The sequence below is a fragment of the Zosterops lateralis genome, assembly GCF_965231275.1.
Source record: "Zosterops lateralis genome assembly, chromosome: 2".
Taxonomy (NCBI): domain Eukaryota; kingdom Metazoa; phylum Chordata; class Aves; order Passeriformes; family Zosteropidae; genus Zosterops; species Zosterops lateralis.
In genome coordinates this window covers 75,154,914-75,170,923 of record NC_139763.1, presented here as the reverse complement: position 1 = coordinate 75,170,923, position 16,010 = coordinate 75,154,914, and the positions used below count along the sequence as shown (strand labels likewise).

Below are 16,010 nucleotides of genomic sequence, written 5' to 3'. Positions count from 1 at the left end.
ACAAACCGGGTGTTACAGAGTGATTAGGAGAGGGGAAACCTGCCATTAGGGTTGCAATCAAATAGTGTTGCTTAAAACATGTGAACAAAATATCCATAAATAAGCAATTAGACCAAAGAGCATAATTACTTGAGTCTGCAAACAGGTGCAGTCAAAACCCCACACTCAACAGCACAGTGGTTTATCACCATTATAACCAAAGAAGATTGTCTAGAACAGTGTATGGCATCAGCTGAGATATGGCAACATTCTCCCACAGCAGTAACAGAAAATTGCATTTTCCTTAATGAGAAATTGCTTGCAGCTTCATTTTGTACTATCCTGGCTGAGTTTGCTGTTGGGTAAGAATAGTGCTGCATAATTATAATTTGTAATTAGTATTTGATATGCTAGAAAATTATATCAGGAAGAGAATTAGCAAAAGCAAAACATCACCATAAAAAACAGTGAAGACTATCTAACTTCTCATTAGTGGGTAGCTCTTCCTGGTAAGATCTACGAATATTGCTACAGACTTTTGACTGCACCTTTGTCCCCTATTTTCAAATAAGAATTGATGCCTTTCTCTCTACCACGCAGACTACCTTACTCTGCCTTCCCTACCTGCAGGCATGAAGTTTAGCAGACTGAGTCCTCTGGTCACTTCAGGCAGGCCTTACTGCTCTCTTATCCTGATCTGCTTTAAACAAAGCTGGCCCCCAGGAGGAAATAGGAGCAAAATGAGTTGCAGAAGCCCTCTGGCTCTGGGTAAAGGCAGCCTGAGAAACGCTGCAGCCCTCAAGGTCTCCAGCTTTATTTACAGCGTTGTGTTTTGCAGTCTGTTTGCTCACACATCTGTAACATTCTCGCACAAAATCCATTAACACGAGCTCAAACAGACCTCAAGGATTAGTTTAGGTTTTATGACATAACTAATCTGGCTTTCACCCTGCATAAAACACTACAGGAATTCCAGAAAATGCTTCAGCAAAGCTAGGGTGAGAAGAAAGCAAGCATTGAGAAAGGAGTTACTCAGAGAATAAATATAGTTGATTCTTCTCTTTGCAGAGAATCTACTAAGTAGTAGGACTGGATCTTCCCAGATTAATTTCCAGTCTTGATAAATTGGAAGTAGTGTTTCAATACAAATAGTACCTGAAAAAGTAAGCATTACATGTAAATGTACCCAGAGCATGAACCTACAACAGAAGTATGAGCAAATACTTCCCACCACCAAACTTACTCTGCTGCAAGCCCACCATGATGTTTGCCACCTTAACCTTTCTGGCTGATTGTACAGGAAGATGTAAATACAGATAGAAAGCTGAGGGTTTCTCATGAGCTGAGACAGCCATTAGAGCTCCTTCAACACTTTTGAAATCTCCTAATAGTACTTGTATATAGAAAAAAATATGTAAGAGCAATCATTACTGCTGTGTGCCTGCCTGTTCTACCCAAGACATAGCTCAGGATGTCTGTCCACAGGAAGCAGACACTACCAATGAGTTTAGGAGCTTGTTTCTCCAAAGACAAATGGATAGGTGAGAATATTGCAATGGCTGATGAAAAGATGTAGAAACTGGACAAATTTAAAAAAATAAACAAGCACAGTGAGAAGTATCAGAAGTTAAAAAGACAGTCTGGAAAAAATAGATGTTTAAAAATTCTCTAAATTGGAAGGAAGTATTAGCAAAAATCCATTGTCATTCTTCAAAATCATGAATAAGCATCAGTAGGAATTGACTCAAAGATGTTGCTACAGAAAGAGCTGAGTCTATGATGTCACTAAAGTTGGTTGCATAGTTGTGGGATCATAAATTGCTCCTGCAGTGTTCAGACAAAACTACTTATTTAGTTAGCTTCTTCCCCCTTGGAAATTTCCATAGCTGTAATTTAACAGCTAAATTCCACACAGTGAATGCACTCTAACACCAGAAAAATGGGACTGAAGCTGCCTCATAATAATGTCTATATAAAAATAAAAATTACTATAATGCCATTACTCTTTAAAGTGCTTTTTCCTGTGGAGTTCATCTGACAGCAATACTGGAGAACCAGGGGAAGGACTATGACTGCTCAGACTGACTTGATAGTTTAAACTGAATGTGATGAGTACTGACAGGTCTGTCTAATGATGGACCACTCTGTAACCCTGTTTTCAGTCACATACTAGGGTTTACCCCAGCTAAGCATTTAAAATATATAACTGAAATTTTCATTATGAGTACCGCCACCAAAATTTAACCTTGGTTCCATCCTTCTTCAAAATCAGATTTGACCAATCTTCCAAAAGTTCCAGGAGTTCTTGTAATACAGATTGTTCATGGCATTTTCATTTGGTCCACTTGTATGGAGTCATAAAATCATGGAATAGTTTTGGCTGGGACATTTCAAGACTATCAAGTTTCTGCTCCCCTGCGATGGACAGAGATATCTCCCACTAGACCAGGCTGCACAAAGCCCCATCCAATCTGAGTTTGAACACTTCCAGGGATGGGTCATCCACAACTTCTCTTTGCAACTTGTTTCAGTTTCTCAACACTTTCACTGTGAATAATTTCTTCCTTATATCATATACAGTCACTTTTGGTTCATAACCAATGACTGTTGTCCTGTAATAATATGCCTTGTAAAATGTCTCTCTCCATCTTTCTTATAAGCCCCATTTATACATCAAAGGTCTCAACAAGATATTCTCTTTTCTCAGCAGAAAAACCAAAGTGTCTCAGTTTGTCTTCACAGGAGAGGTGCTCCAGCCCTCTGGTCATTTTTGTGGCCCTCCTCTGGACTTGCTCCAAGATCTCCATGTCCTTTCTGTGCTTAGGACACCAAAGCTGGATGCAGCACTGCAGGTGGGGTCTCAGCAGAGCAGAGCAGGAATCACCTACCTTGACCTGCTGGCCACATTTTTTTTGATGCATCCCAGAGGATGGTCGGCTGTCTGGGCTGCAAGTACAGATTGCCGGTTCATATCTAATTTTTCACCTACCAGTATTCCCAAGTCCTTCTTCAGAGGGATGGTCTCAATCCATGAATCCACCAGTCTGTATTAATAAGGGGGATTGCCCTGACCCAGATGCAGAACCTTCACTTGGCCTCACTGAACTTCACAAGGTACATGAGGACATTAAAACAGAAAATGCAACAAGAGTGATATATCACATTTCAGAATTTCAGGCTGGATCCCTGAGAGAGTCATATGCACACAGGGAAGAAGGGAATTTCTCTTGTCTCAGCTGAGGAGCAGAAACTGGCCTAAAACCACAAAGCACTGCTTAGAGCTTGCTTCAAAGTATCCTCTGGGTAGATCCTGAAACTGTGCTCATCAGAGAGCAACCTACTCCATAAATACTCAGTGTCAGAAGGATTAAAAGAAAAGGAAAGCACTGCTCAAAGTGTCTAAAACTTGCTGAGCTCAGATCTATTTGATACTCTTCGAGATGATGATATACAGCAGTGAAACCCCAGAGGAAATCTCTAACCACGTGATAAACTAGATTCTGAGTTTTTGACTTTGTAATTTGACTTTTAAGGTGTATTAGTAGTAGTATATTTGATTTTTATATCCTTCCTACATACATATGCAGGAAAAGACATTTTGCTTTCAATCTTTTAAGACTGGAATGCCTTATCCTGCTTCTTTAAAAAAGTGAAATATATTCTCTTCTGAATACTAAAGCCATTTTTGCATATGACCAGCAGTTTACCATTAATAAGACTTAGTATATTTTTTTCCTAATTAAATTACAGTTTTTTGCTGCTCCTAATAGTTCTAGCTACTCACTGATTGCCTGGCCTACTGTTACCAACTTTTCATCCCTTTTCACTGATTTACACTTACCATAGCCAGCTTCACTGGAGTTTTCATTAATTGGGAATTAATACACAGCACCATAGAAGAGAAGTTGAACTTGGATTTCAAAATTAGACCAAACTCTAAAAACTGTATAATAGAGTTTTTATTCTTAACTAACAAATTAATAATCCAGGAAATATTGCAGCTACTTGCACTGCTATACAAAAGGCCTCCTCTAAAGTTTTCTGTAACTCTCAAGTCACTGGAACTGTCCAAATGTTTTCCAGTCAGGCCTTCAACAAATCCCATATTAAAGCTAACAATTAGTTGAAATGGTTGTGTGTACTCTACAGTTCAGGAAAACTTTCTAGACAGTTATCCCCCAACACTGCTAAATACTGAAGAGTGATAATGCATGACACTTGCAGCAGGAAGCAAGTATCTTCTGCTTTTGAGAAGTCATTTTCTATACAACCAGCTTCTGTTAGTCCTCAGTAGATACTGTATGTCTGCTCTAGACATGAACAGTCATTTTTACAGAAAATAAACCCTATAGTAATTTTCTTACAGTCACTTATCTTTAATTCATAACCACTTGAGATGGAATACAATTTTCAGATCAATTTGGTAGCACAGAAGTCAGAATGTAATTTATCCAATTACAAAGTATTCAGAGAATAGAGATTAATAAGCTGATCCCTGAGCTGTTCCAGCAGGTCTCTTCCAACTACCAATAGTTAAACTTTGTGTTGTCTTTCATTATTAAACTGAGAAATGGGAAGTTTTAGCCAAATTATGTTCTGTGGATATAAAGTCAGGGTGTTCTTTCAGTGACAGTTTTTCTGGAAAAACGTGGCTCATTGAATTAATATCCCTGCCTTGTATTCTTCCTCCCGAATTCATGAATATGGACCAGTCATTAAGTTGCTGAACTTCTAGAAGAAACAAAGGAACTGAAGTGTCGTACTTCATTTCCCAGAGTGACATACATGGGGCAGAGATACCATTCTGAAGTGAAATCCGAAATGGCAGGCTAAAGATTTTTCATCTAAAATACTCAGGAATTCAAACCATCTAATGAGTCTTACTTTGAATCTTTTTCAAAGCACAGCTTGGAAATAAACAAAACAAAACAAAAAAAAAAAAATTGCAGGGCTCACTCTGTGGCAATTCTAATCTGAAATTTTCTCCTGCAATCAGAAACATTAAATACATTGAAAGAAGTAGCTGGAGGGAGAAATAGGTCTAGTTTTAGTCCTGTCTCTCTCAGCAGGTTTCCTGTGAAAGCTTAATGTATAATTGGTATTAGAACTATTACAATGGAGTTTGTGTATTTTTAATGGGTTAAATGATATCAATAAGATTTCATCAAAATGAAATACATACCAAAAACAAGTCTAAAAATTCCAAAGTTGCTGTCTTTTTTTCAGGAAGAAAATCGACCTTTAACAGCATGTGTTTTGTAGATCCTTCACCTTTCTCTGAAGGGTACTTGTGTACTATTGTTTTCATTTCCAAAATACTCAAAGGGCTGCATACGTACTTATTATCTTACTTGTAAGGATTGTAATATTTAGTACTCATTTAAGCTAAATTAATTCATGTCACTGTCCTTTATAGGCTGCTCAATGGTGTTTTTTTCAAAATAAATTGGAATTAAAAAGGGTGACTGCCTTCCAGTTCAGGAAAAAGAACTACAGGATATTCCTGCTATACATAGATGACCAGAATACAGGATTACTTTGGAAAGCAAATATGTAAGAATTGCATATCAAGTGTTTATTCAAGGCTTCTCCTCCTCGAGAGAAAGGGTCCTGTTTGAGGAATAATATATTACGCTGCTTAAATTTTTGTGTGTGTTTTCCACTGACATATATAGGTAATCTATATAAGTGTGACATACACAAAAAGTTTAGATAAAATAACAAGTCTTAGATATTCTCCAGCCATGTCTTGATTTCTTACCCTTCTTTTTATAGAGTAACAGATGTTTCTTCCAACTGAATTGAGTTTCCATATGCACCAAACCCTGCTTGTGGTCTCCTCCCTTTCTGCTATTTTAATCACCAGAAATATTTATTTCTGCTTAAGTAAGTATGTGTTCCTAATCACTGTAATTTTAAGTTGGCAAGGAAACTTGGAATATTAAACAATTTCTCTATGCTCCACACCCTGTTTGCAGACACAGTGTACAAAGTGTATATGCTATATTTAGCTGAAGAAAAGATCATTACTAAATTGTTTCTTATCACATATGAGTAATCTGCCAATAGCCTGAAACTATCCTACTGCTGGGAGATACTCTATAAAACTTTGTTTTATAAAACTGAAATAATAACAAATAGCAGTTGCAATTACATCAGTTCCCTCTTAAAGAGTTCGAAAGTGAAGAAGACAGGAATATAGAGCAGGGAAAGGGATAATGGTTTAGCTAATTGCATTTTAATGTTCTTCTGTTCACCACTTAACTACTCTCTCTGAGAAAACTAACTTTTCTAGTTTGTTTCTGGGTCATTTTTTTCACCTGCCCTGAAGAGCATTATTCTCCATCTTAACCTGCCTCTCCTTTTGCCTGTTGCCTATGCATGTTTACCTTCTCCCACCAAAATACAGACACAGCGTACTCAGTACATAAAATGTGTAATGAGCAGTTAACACTTTCCAAAATACAGCATGTAAAAAAAATAAAATCTAGAATTTTAAAATATATCTGTCTTTTATTGCAAAATCTGTGGCGTGTTTTTTCTGATAATAACATTAATTGCACCTGCATCAGCCTGCAGTTGATACCAAACTGGGGAAGACAGGTCAATTGTCAATTTGCTCTAGGGCTGGGCTGCCATCCTGAGTAACATGTACAGGCAGGATGAATTGGAAGCTCATGAAATTCAATAAGGATATGTGCAAAGTCCTTTCCCTGAGAAAGAATTTCTCTGGAACTGATACAGCCAAACTTCCTGAAGAGCGGCGCTTTGGGAGAGACCTTGGGGGTCGTGCTGGGCAGTAAATGTCAGATGGGCCAGTAGTGAGTCCTGGGAAGAAAGACAGCCAGTGACAGTCTGGATATATGGACAGAGACCAGGGAAGTGCCAATCACCAACTCAGCACTTGTTAGACTCAGATACCACATCCACTTTGGGGGCCCTCAGTGCAAGACAAGAGATTGCTAAACCAGACCCAACTCACCAGGGGCAAGCAAGATGGGGGCTGGAGCACCTGGGAAAAAGGGCTGGGAGAACTGAGCTTGTCCCAGACTGGAGCAGAGATGGTTTCATGGCACTTGAGGAGATAGAAGTGGGCTCTTCCCAGCAGTGCAGGGTGAGAGAGTAAGAAACAAAAATGACATAAGCATCCTTATGGATTAGGAAACAAGGAAACCTCTGAAACTCACTAACAAGGTCTTAGATAAAAAGAAGCTTTTTAAAGCAATCAAATATCTGCAGACAGTGAAGATTTTCATAGATTCTTCAGCAAATATGGGGATAAGGAACATAATCTTTTTATTCTAGGGGTAAATCTCAAAAATGCTAGAAAGAAGTTTGCCTGACATTTCATAAGTAGTTCACAAGGCATCTTTTACTTCTTCAAGCGACCACATCCAGTACTATCAAGCATAGACCACTATAATGCACTATTTTGGCAGATTCTAAGGTAATCCAAGCTTTAACTATATGGTACACCTTGTTCCCAAATACAGATATTAAATATATTATGATATTAATTATATTTTAATTGTTTCAATGGGATTGAGCAATGATGAGGTGTTTTGACAACAACCATCACATTCATTCGTATAATTTATAGAAAGTCAGGCTTTGAATTAATCACTCAAGTGTTCTATAAGGGACCCTATTGAGAGACAACAGAATATCTGTGCTCAGTGGTGATGGGAGTTACTCCACTGGAACTATAACAAAAATCAAAGAAAATAGGAAGAAATAACTTGAGTGGATGCTGATTGTATGAGGGAAAATAAAATGCAGTAAAAATTCCTTTTGCCCAGTTAAATACACTCTGTGCATTAACAATAACATGGCATCAAACTATAACATTATTAAATAACTATAAAACACATGAAAAGTAGATGACACTTGCAGGGAAGAAGCAATATTTCAGCTGCAGCTGCATCTTACAGACTGCAAGCTGCTAAGACGTAGCAGCTGTAATCTACACAGATGAGATTCAGTTCACCTAACCAGAAATATGTCTAATACAGCAATTTGAATATGAGTTATTCACTCTCATTTCTCTTCATAATCAATGAACTGAATGGGAACTCTTGCATCCGATTTGTGCTAAGAACATCCATCAGAAAAAAAACCAAACAAATCTCACACTTAAAAAAATTCACACCCTATAAAATCAAACTTTCCTCTATTGACTGTGAGAATAAGTCTAAATTATTTACTCTATGCTAAAAGTAGCATATTTTCACCTCTATCTCAGAACTCTAGAAAAAAAAAATTAACAAGATGATGTGAAGAGGCAGAAGGGCAGATTGAACATGGAAGATCATAGAGGCAGGTCAATTTTAAAAAAAGGACATGGCAAGTTCTGCAAAATCAAATAGTCCTTTAGGAAAGCTGATATCTAGATTGTCAGATGAATCAGTGGAAAAACTTTCTACACTCCACAGATCAGCTTCCTTTCCAGTCTTCAAGATTAATCCAGAACAGCACTTATTTGAGGTATGAACCTTAAGTGATTCTTATAATGACCTTAACAACAAAATCAATGCATTCTAGCATATTCATTTTGATTTGAACACCTGGATGTCATTTCTTAAGGAGCAAAGTCAGAGTAAGTTCTGTATGTACTCCTCAGCCTAGACTTACCAGAGCACATCTCAGCTTCCTGCACAACCCAGGCTGCATTTCCAGAGTAGCATATAAATATTAAAGGAGATGGTTTTATAAGTTTCATCCCAGCATGAGGCCAAAATTCAGGATGTGAATGGACATGGCACTGGAAATTATCAGGAACTACAGTAAAGTCCTATTCTTTCACAAAATATTCATTATCCTGTTTATCCATATTTCATTCCATCTGCAAAACTGAACTACACAGTACGTCAAAACTATGTATTTCTTTTATGACAGCTGAAATGTCTTCCCTCCAAAGGAATACAGTGAAATTTAGCCTTAAGAGGAAATTCTTGCAAGTATAACTGTAAAGGAAACCTTTGAAGTTATTACTATCTCCCAAAGGGCTTTTCTTTCATCTGTTTTATGCCTGAAGTTGTACAGCAGGAGAGTACAGAAAAGGCTGTGGTATATGGCAACATGATGCTTCAGACTTACCATTTGGGCTTCATTATTCCTGCCCATGACTTCTAGTCCAGCAGCAAACAGGACAGTTTTTCATTAGTATGGGACAAAGTCTGAAGAAAATGGAGATTGCCTCCATTTTAGTTTTAATCAGCAATCTCAGCACTCATCACAGGAACATTGATATCCATAGTCTACCTTGAGATGTCATTGACATCTCCTATATTTCCTTCTACCCAAATCATTCTTAGAATATATCTGCAGGTCAGTAATAACCTTACAACATTCTCATTCATGAGGGAACTCACATTATCAAGAGTCGGTCACACAAAAGTGAAGCTTCAAGTCAATCTACTCATCTATAGTCTTTCTATAGTAACTGAAGAGAAAAACGAATTTTCAAGGCATGATGTATTCCATCCTGAATTCTGTAAACCTCTTTTTATCCCATTTAGTACAGTAGGATGCATATGTGTGTGTATCTTTGCTCAACTGCCTGCATCCATGCCCAGACTGTGATTTGATATGAAAGACCCTTCCCGTGTTGTCATCAGCATGCTTTTCTGGGCATTGACTGAAAATCAGGTTTATGTGGGCCACAGGCTCAGTTTGTGAAACTCTCAGAAGACTCTGGGGGAGCTCTGTGCTTTTGAAAGTGCACCACAATGAGCATGTTCCTGCTCCCACAAAGTACCCCAAGCCCGGAAAAGGACAGCATGAGTGGGCTGACTGCTAGTGCCATGATACCATTTGTCAGCACAACAGCAAGATCCTGTTTAGCTCAAAATGTCCTGGATCTTTCCATGCATATTTTGGCATGCAGGTCACTGAATGTTATTAATCACTAAGTGGAGGGAGAGCAGATTTGAGGTATTTTGGGCAGCTTATGGTACAAAGATTTGAACAAGTCATTTAATCTAAAACACAGATTCTAAGGAAAGAAAAAACAAATAAACATGCCGGAGGGAAACCAGAGAAGGTTATTTCCCTGAGACATTAATAAGTGTATGTGCTCTTCCTCTGGAGGTGGTGTAAGCACAGTTCAGAAAAGCCTCCTCTGAGCTTGGCCTAGGTACTCTTGACCCTGAGATACAACCAGATCCACATTTCTGTCTACACTGGAAAGAGTGAATACTGTGCTTTTTCAAATTAAACCAAAGCTGTTTGGTTTTCTTGCTGTTGTGTGAACACAAGGCCTAATTCTGTTTACATTTTGAAGTTTTCTCTAAGTTTTTTCTACTGCAATAATTTGTCAGCAAAGCTTTGAAACAATTGAAATCTGCAAGACTGTTGAAGCTTAACAATATTAGTCAGCAGTAAAGCATTATTTATAGATTTCCAAATCTTTCGTATATTACAAAAAACTTTCTGCTTTGGAAAGGATTATAAAGTTTTCAAGACAGGATCTGAGAATGCACTTGTTTTCCAAGAACATCCCTCAGTTTCTACTTAGTGTTTCACTCTCTTAGCTTCTGTCTCTAATGTTTTCAAAATCAATTCCTAGGCAGTAAAATCTTGTGCCTGAGTTTCAAGGTAACTTTGCAACACTTCTATGACATGACACTCAGCTTTTGGAAATATTTCAGGAAAACTCCTCCCATGTGAGAAGGGATGGATTACAGGTGTCCACCTATGAAGTTAAGAACTCTGTTCTTCTTGTAAACCTCATTTTTAAAAAGAAGTAACTGCCTATAAAACCAAGCGCCTTTCCCCGGAGCCTCATTAAGAAGCAATTGCTCTTACCAGGCCTGAGGGCATCTTATTTTTAGTGAATGATGTTACATACTGGCAAGTTCAGGAGCATTTTGCAGGAAAAGTAGTATTTGAATTCTTTCTACAGCACCTACTTAGCACCCTTAAGCACAGATCTTTCAGTATGCAATATATACAGGAATTCTTTCATCTACACTCTAATTCAGAGTGCTACTTCCTTTACAGAAGAAAAAAAGACAAATAGTACTTGCCATGTAGAATTACCACCTAGTATCCTAAAAGAGGGTTTTTTTCAGTAGTTAATAGAGTCATGCCAGAAGACTTGCAGTCTAAACGAAATCAGCATCAGGTTTGCACACAACAGCCATGGAATAAAAAATAGTGTATACATGACTTCTCTCTTCTATAGGAAAATATGAAATTGCAAAAATCAGACCAATTATCTCTGATGAACAGAAGACTTCCTGGCTGGCATTCTGCCTTATTGCAATGTCAAAGTGCAGAACTGTTTAACAAAAAAAAAAAAAAAACATTAAAAGAATCATGTCTGACCTAAAACACTCATTTCAGTTTAATGTTTGACTGCCCTTTTCCCGATGTAAGTGTAGTCTTACTTTGCTATATGTATGCTCAGTATTTAAACTCCTAGTAAATCAGAACATCTTCCTCAAGGTTATACAAGCTTTAATTCACGTGTCCTGAAATTCATGTTACTTAGTTTCTATTAACTTAATTAAGTATCTCCATGTTCACTTAAATAATTAAATAAACTAAGGTACAGTTATGAATGCTACTTGCAGGAATGAAAATGTTGCATCTTGGTATATGAAAGTTCAGCCAGACTGCTTAAAAATGGAAAGAGCCAAAGCAGATGGCAAGTGAAATTAGTTTTCTCCAGTCCCTCAGAGGTACTAAAATTTAAAAGGTGGAAAAACTGGACAGAATAAAACAAAGGACATAGCATCAGGGAGACCTGTGTGCTGCAAGAGGGAATGCCCTTAGTTCATGGTTCCACAGTATGTTGCCTTGCTCCTCAATTTGCAGCAGGGAGGACACCCTCCCTGGTCCTATTTAATCTAAAGGGCAGCTTATAGCCAGGCTTCATGTACAAACTGAGGACTTGGAAAGTGCTCCCAGGAGCTGTAAGCTGGACATAGAATCCAAAGCTCCCATGCGACTTGAGAGAAATGGACCAGAGCAGTTACAAACAAATGTGTGCATTCCAGATGAGAGAAAAGTGAAAGGAGAGAGACAAAAAAAAAAAAAAAAAAAAAAAAAAAAAAAAAAAAAAAAATTACAGAATTATAACAGAATTATATACAAGTATGGTATTTCTGAAGAAGTAGACAAGTAGTTATATACAGAAACAGAAGTCCTAGGCTCTTTAGAGGATTCTTGGGTGATGTATTGCAGGAGAACATGCACAGATGTTTTAGTGCTTTGTGCAGGGCTCTATGTTTATAAAGCAAAGAATAACTCTTCTGGAGCCTGAGTGTCTGTTTGCTTCATTTGCAGATCTCCCTGAAGACAGAAAGTGTAAATCGTCCACAAGGCTGGGGAAAAATATATGCTTAAAGTAATGGGAAGTCATAAAATATTCTTGAGTCCTCGGGTAGTGTTGCACCAGATCTGCAGGAAAAATCCATGGAACATTCTGTGTTTCTTTTTTTTTTTTCTTAGAGTTTTTTTCCCTTAATTTGACCCAAGAACACTTTTGAGCTCCCCAAAGCCCTGGCTTTGCTCTAGCTTCATACTGGAGTGAGACATGCCAATGTGCCAGCAAGTCCAAGTATGGGCAAAGGCTCCAAGCAGGAGAAAGTGTCATAGCCAGCTCAAAGACAGGAGAAAGAAGGTTCAGGAACCCTCTGTGGTGGGACCCAAACAGAGCGGTGTGCTGAAGGCAGCTCTCCCAGGCTGGGTGGCACTGCAGAGAAATCGAGCTTCTGGGCAATGGAAATTTTTTTCTATTGCCCATTTTCATCTGTTACACATTCAAAACCCACTGACTTTAAGCTATCAGGAAGAAGAAACAGGTAATGCACTGGTAATCCTCAGAACTGCACCATTCAATTTTTTAAAAAGGTATCTTGTAACACTGCATGTGTGTTGTATTGCTCATGTAAGAGTATCACTATCATTTTATGTATGTTAACTGCATTTCATGCATTTTGCAAATGCCTAAGCTGAAGTTTAGAATTTCAAAACTTCTCAAAATGGCCATGTATTTGCCCAGAACTTAAAAAGTTAAAACAGGGTAGAAAGATGGCAAAAATAGCGGCCATAGATTTTACATAAAGACTTGGAGACTATGTTTTTAACCTATGAAACATAAAGCATGGAAAACTCCAGAATAGTCTGAAGCTCATGACCCTGCTATCGTAGTATTCTTTAGTCATTATAATACTGATAATAAGGCTGAGAACATGATTTAAGTACGGGATGTATTAGTTCTCAAGAGGGGAACGTCGTGGCATGGAGAATGTACTGGCATTTTCTGTAAAATGAATACAGATTCCTGCAACTTAAACTACCAGTACAGAAATGTAATGTGATATTTGTAGAAAATGTGAGTTTAAAATTACTTTCCTAAAGGCATATCACAACCTAAATATAAACAACGTTTTTCAAAACTGGTGAGTATCAGTCTCAAATGATTGCAGGACAGTCCAGATTTCCCATCATTTTTAATCTTGGGTCTTTAAAACTAGCAAACACTAAGGCTGCATACAGTGTTAGGCATATAAAATCAAAAAATAAAGATCTAACATACTAAATGTTACTATGTTGTCAGGAATAAAAGCCCAAGAAAGCTGTGTGTGGTACCACTCAGAGAGAGTGCCAGTTCAGCCAAATAATGAAACCAAAAAGAAAGCAGGAGTTCATATAACAAAGTTCTGGATTCTGACTGTAAAATGAATGTATGTAATTATATTGTCTTATACAAATATTCAATAAACTTTCAATTAAATTTTTTATGATGAAGATGTATAGCAAAGAAATTCTGGCAGCTGACCACAGTTCACTTTCAAAGAACATTTAGGACTGTCTTCTTAGGCAAGGAAAGTGGGACTTAGCACTTCACAGAAAGCAAAATACAGTGTCAGGGAAAATCTGCAATGTCTTCAAGGACAAATCCTACTCTGTTCAGAGAAAGGACAAAGAACCTAACCATTACAGGATCAGCCTGGTTCTGCTCTGTTTGGCTTGACACTACCCAGCCAACACACAAAACCATGCAGCCAAAAACACATGCACAATAAATGCTGCCTTCACACAGCAGTTAAAGGGTGCAAGAGGGAAATGTTTCAGAAAGGAAACTGAGGGAGAAAGAGCTGAGAAAGTAGGCTTACAAGGGCAGAAGGACTCAACAGGAAACAAATATTTAAAATGAGCCAATGTCAAATACGTATTACATGATGGAGAAACAGAAGCTGTGGGAATCTTAAGCAGGGAAGATTTCAGACTTCAGGGTTAAGTTTTAAATGCCAGAAGACATGGCTGCAGCATATCTAAATAGCTTATTTGATAAAGAGATGGCTTAACTGAAGCCTCATTTCCCAGTACTTGGCTGATGAACAGCAAGAACTCAGATCCAGAGGAAAACAGGTCAAAACAGTCAGGCCAACAAGTACATATTTAACCCAAAGCCACAGATTTCAAAATTTACTGAGATATCTCTCCCATGACTTCTGCTCCTGGAGTCCATGCTTCTACTTGCATGTTCACAAACACCGGCTTGCCAAGCATCTGCAGCTACACTGATCTGAAAAGCACTCCCTGCTTCATTTTTTCTCCTACTCCTCAACTCCAAGCCATAGATAATTAGCTCTGATAGTCAGCAGCATCAGTTTCCAAATGCATCACCAGATCTCAGTTCTTTCACCTCCTTGTTGTTCTGTGATTATCATGAACATGTCCCTCCTAATCTTTTCACAAAGGCTGTATGTATGTCAGCAGATTCTTTCCCAGGTTGCACTCTCTAAAATACAGATTCTTCTAGAACTGTCACCCAGGCTCATAACACCGTGCATCTCAAATACTGCAATGTTCTCCCTCAGCCTGGACAAATATAATCTGTCATCATTGCTATCTATTCCAAATGCTGTTGTGAAATTCATTTTCTGAGCCCATCATCTGTCTGTGTCATTCTTACCTGTGCCTCCATCTATTGGATAAGCTTTCCTTGTCTCATCAGTCAGAGCTACTTACTTTGATTTCCAAGAAATTTCAAAGACTAACTCATCACCCTTCAGTTCTCTCCAAGCACTTCAGTCTGTATCCAAGAGCTCATTTTGCTTGCCCTCTATGTCTGACTAGTTAAATGTGAGGATCTTTGTTCTTTCTGTGCCAAATCTCTCTATAAACATCCCCGGACGAATAGCATGAGACAAATGAAAATATCAGGTTCATTGCCGGATTAGAAGCAGTGAGGTTCCAAATACAAAATTCTGTAACAGTAAAGCTGTTACATCATTTACAGCATGGAATTTATTTATTGCATTTTACTTAATTTTCTCTTTACAAATGGTGAATTTGGTATTCAGATGCACCAATTTTAGTTTGGGAAGAAAGGGATAAACTTTGCAAATTATTCTTGCCATGCTGCTTAAAAGAAGAAATTTTAAATATTGATGTATTTAGGTTACACAGTAAATTTCTGTAGCCTACTCACACGAGTATATCTTTGAGACAGGCTGGGTACAAAGAGTGCTGATTAAGTATCTAAAATTCACTACCTGACAATAAATTCTAAAATCATAATTGTTGTGGCGGTGATCATTCCTTGCAATAAATATTAGCTTCCAGAATATCACCTGAAAGAAATGAAAAAGATCTAAACACACAAGCTATTTTCATTTTAAAATGCAAATGTTTTCTTTCAAGACATTTGCTATTTTATTTTAAGCCTGATTCTCTAGTAAAACAAAAAATGGTTCATTGCTTGAGATTTTTCATTTTGTAGTCCTAAAGTGAGTCATTTTTACTTAACCTCTCAGAAATTTTTTTAGACTTCTGGTTAAAAAAAAATTAAAAAACATTTGGAGGGGAGAAAAAAGGTACATACAGATCCAAAACAGCCAAAGTGCACACTGCCTTGCTCATGAGTGAGCAGTGGTGGGAACCAAGGGACACCTAGGCAGGGCCCAGGGATGGGGGGAGTAAAGAGATAAAGAAAATCCAGGATGAAAGGATCTGAGAGGGAACTGCCTGTATTCTGGCAGCAGCAGCAGAGAAAGGGTGTTAGAGCTGTAGCC

General features: G+C 37.9%; 1 protein-coding gene across 1 annotated transcript in view; it reads right to left on the bottom strand.

The window, feature by feature from the left end:
• Positions 1-16,010, bottom strand: part of GUCY1A2 (guanylate cyclase 1 soluble subunit alpha 2) — a gene marked incomplete at its 5' end in the record, with an annotated part of 135,701 nt that overhangs the window by 41,120 nt on the left and 78,571 nt on the right. The gene's annotated exons all lie outside the window — the stretch shown is intronic.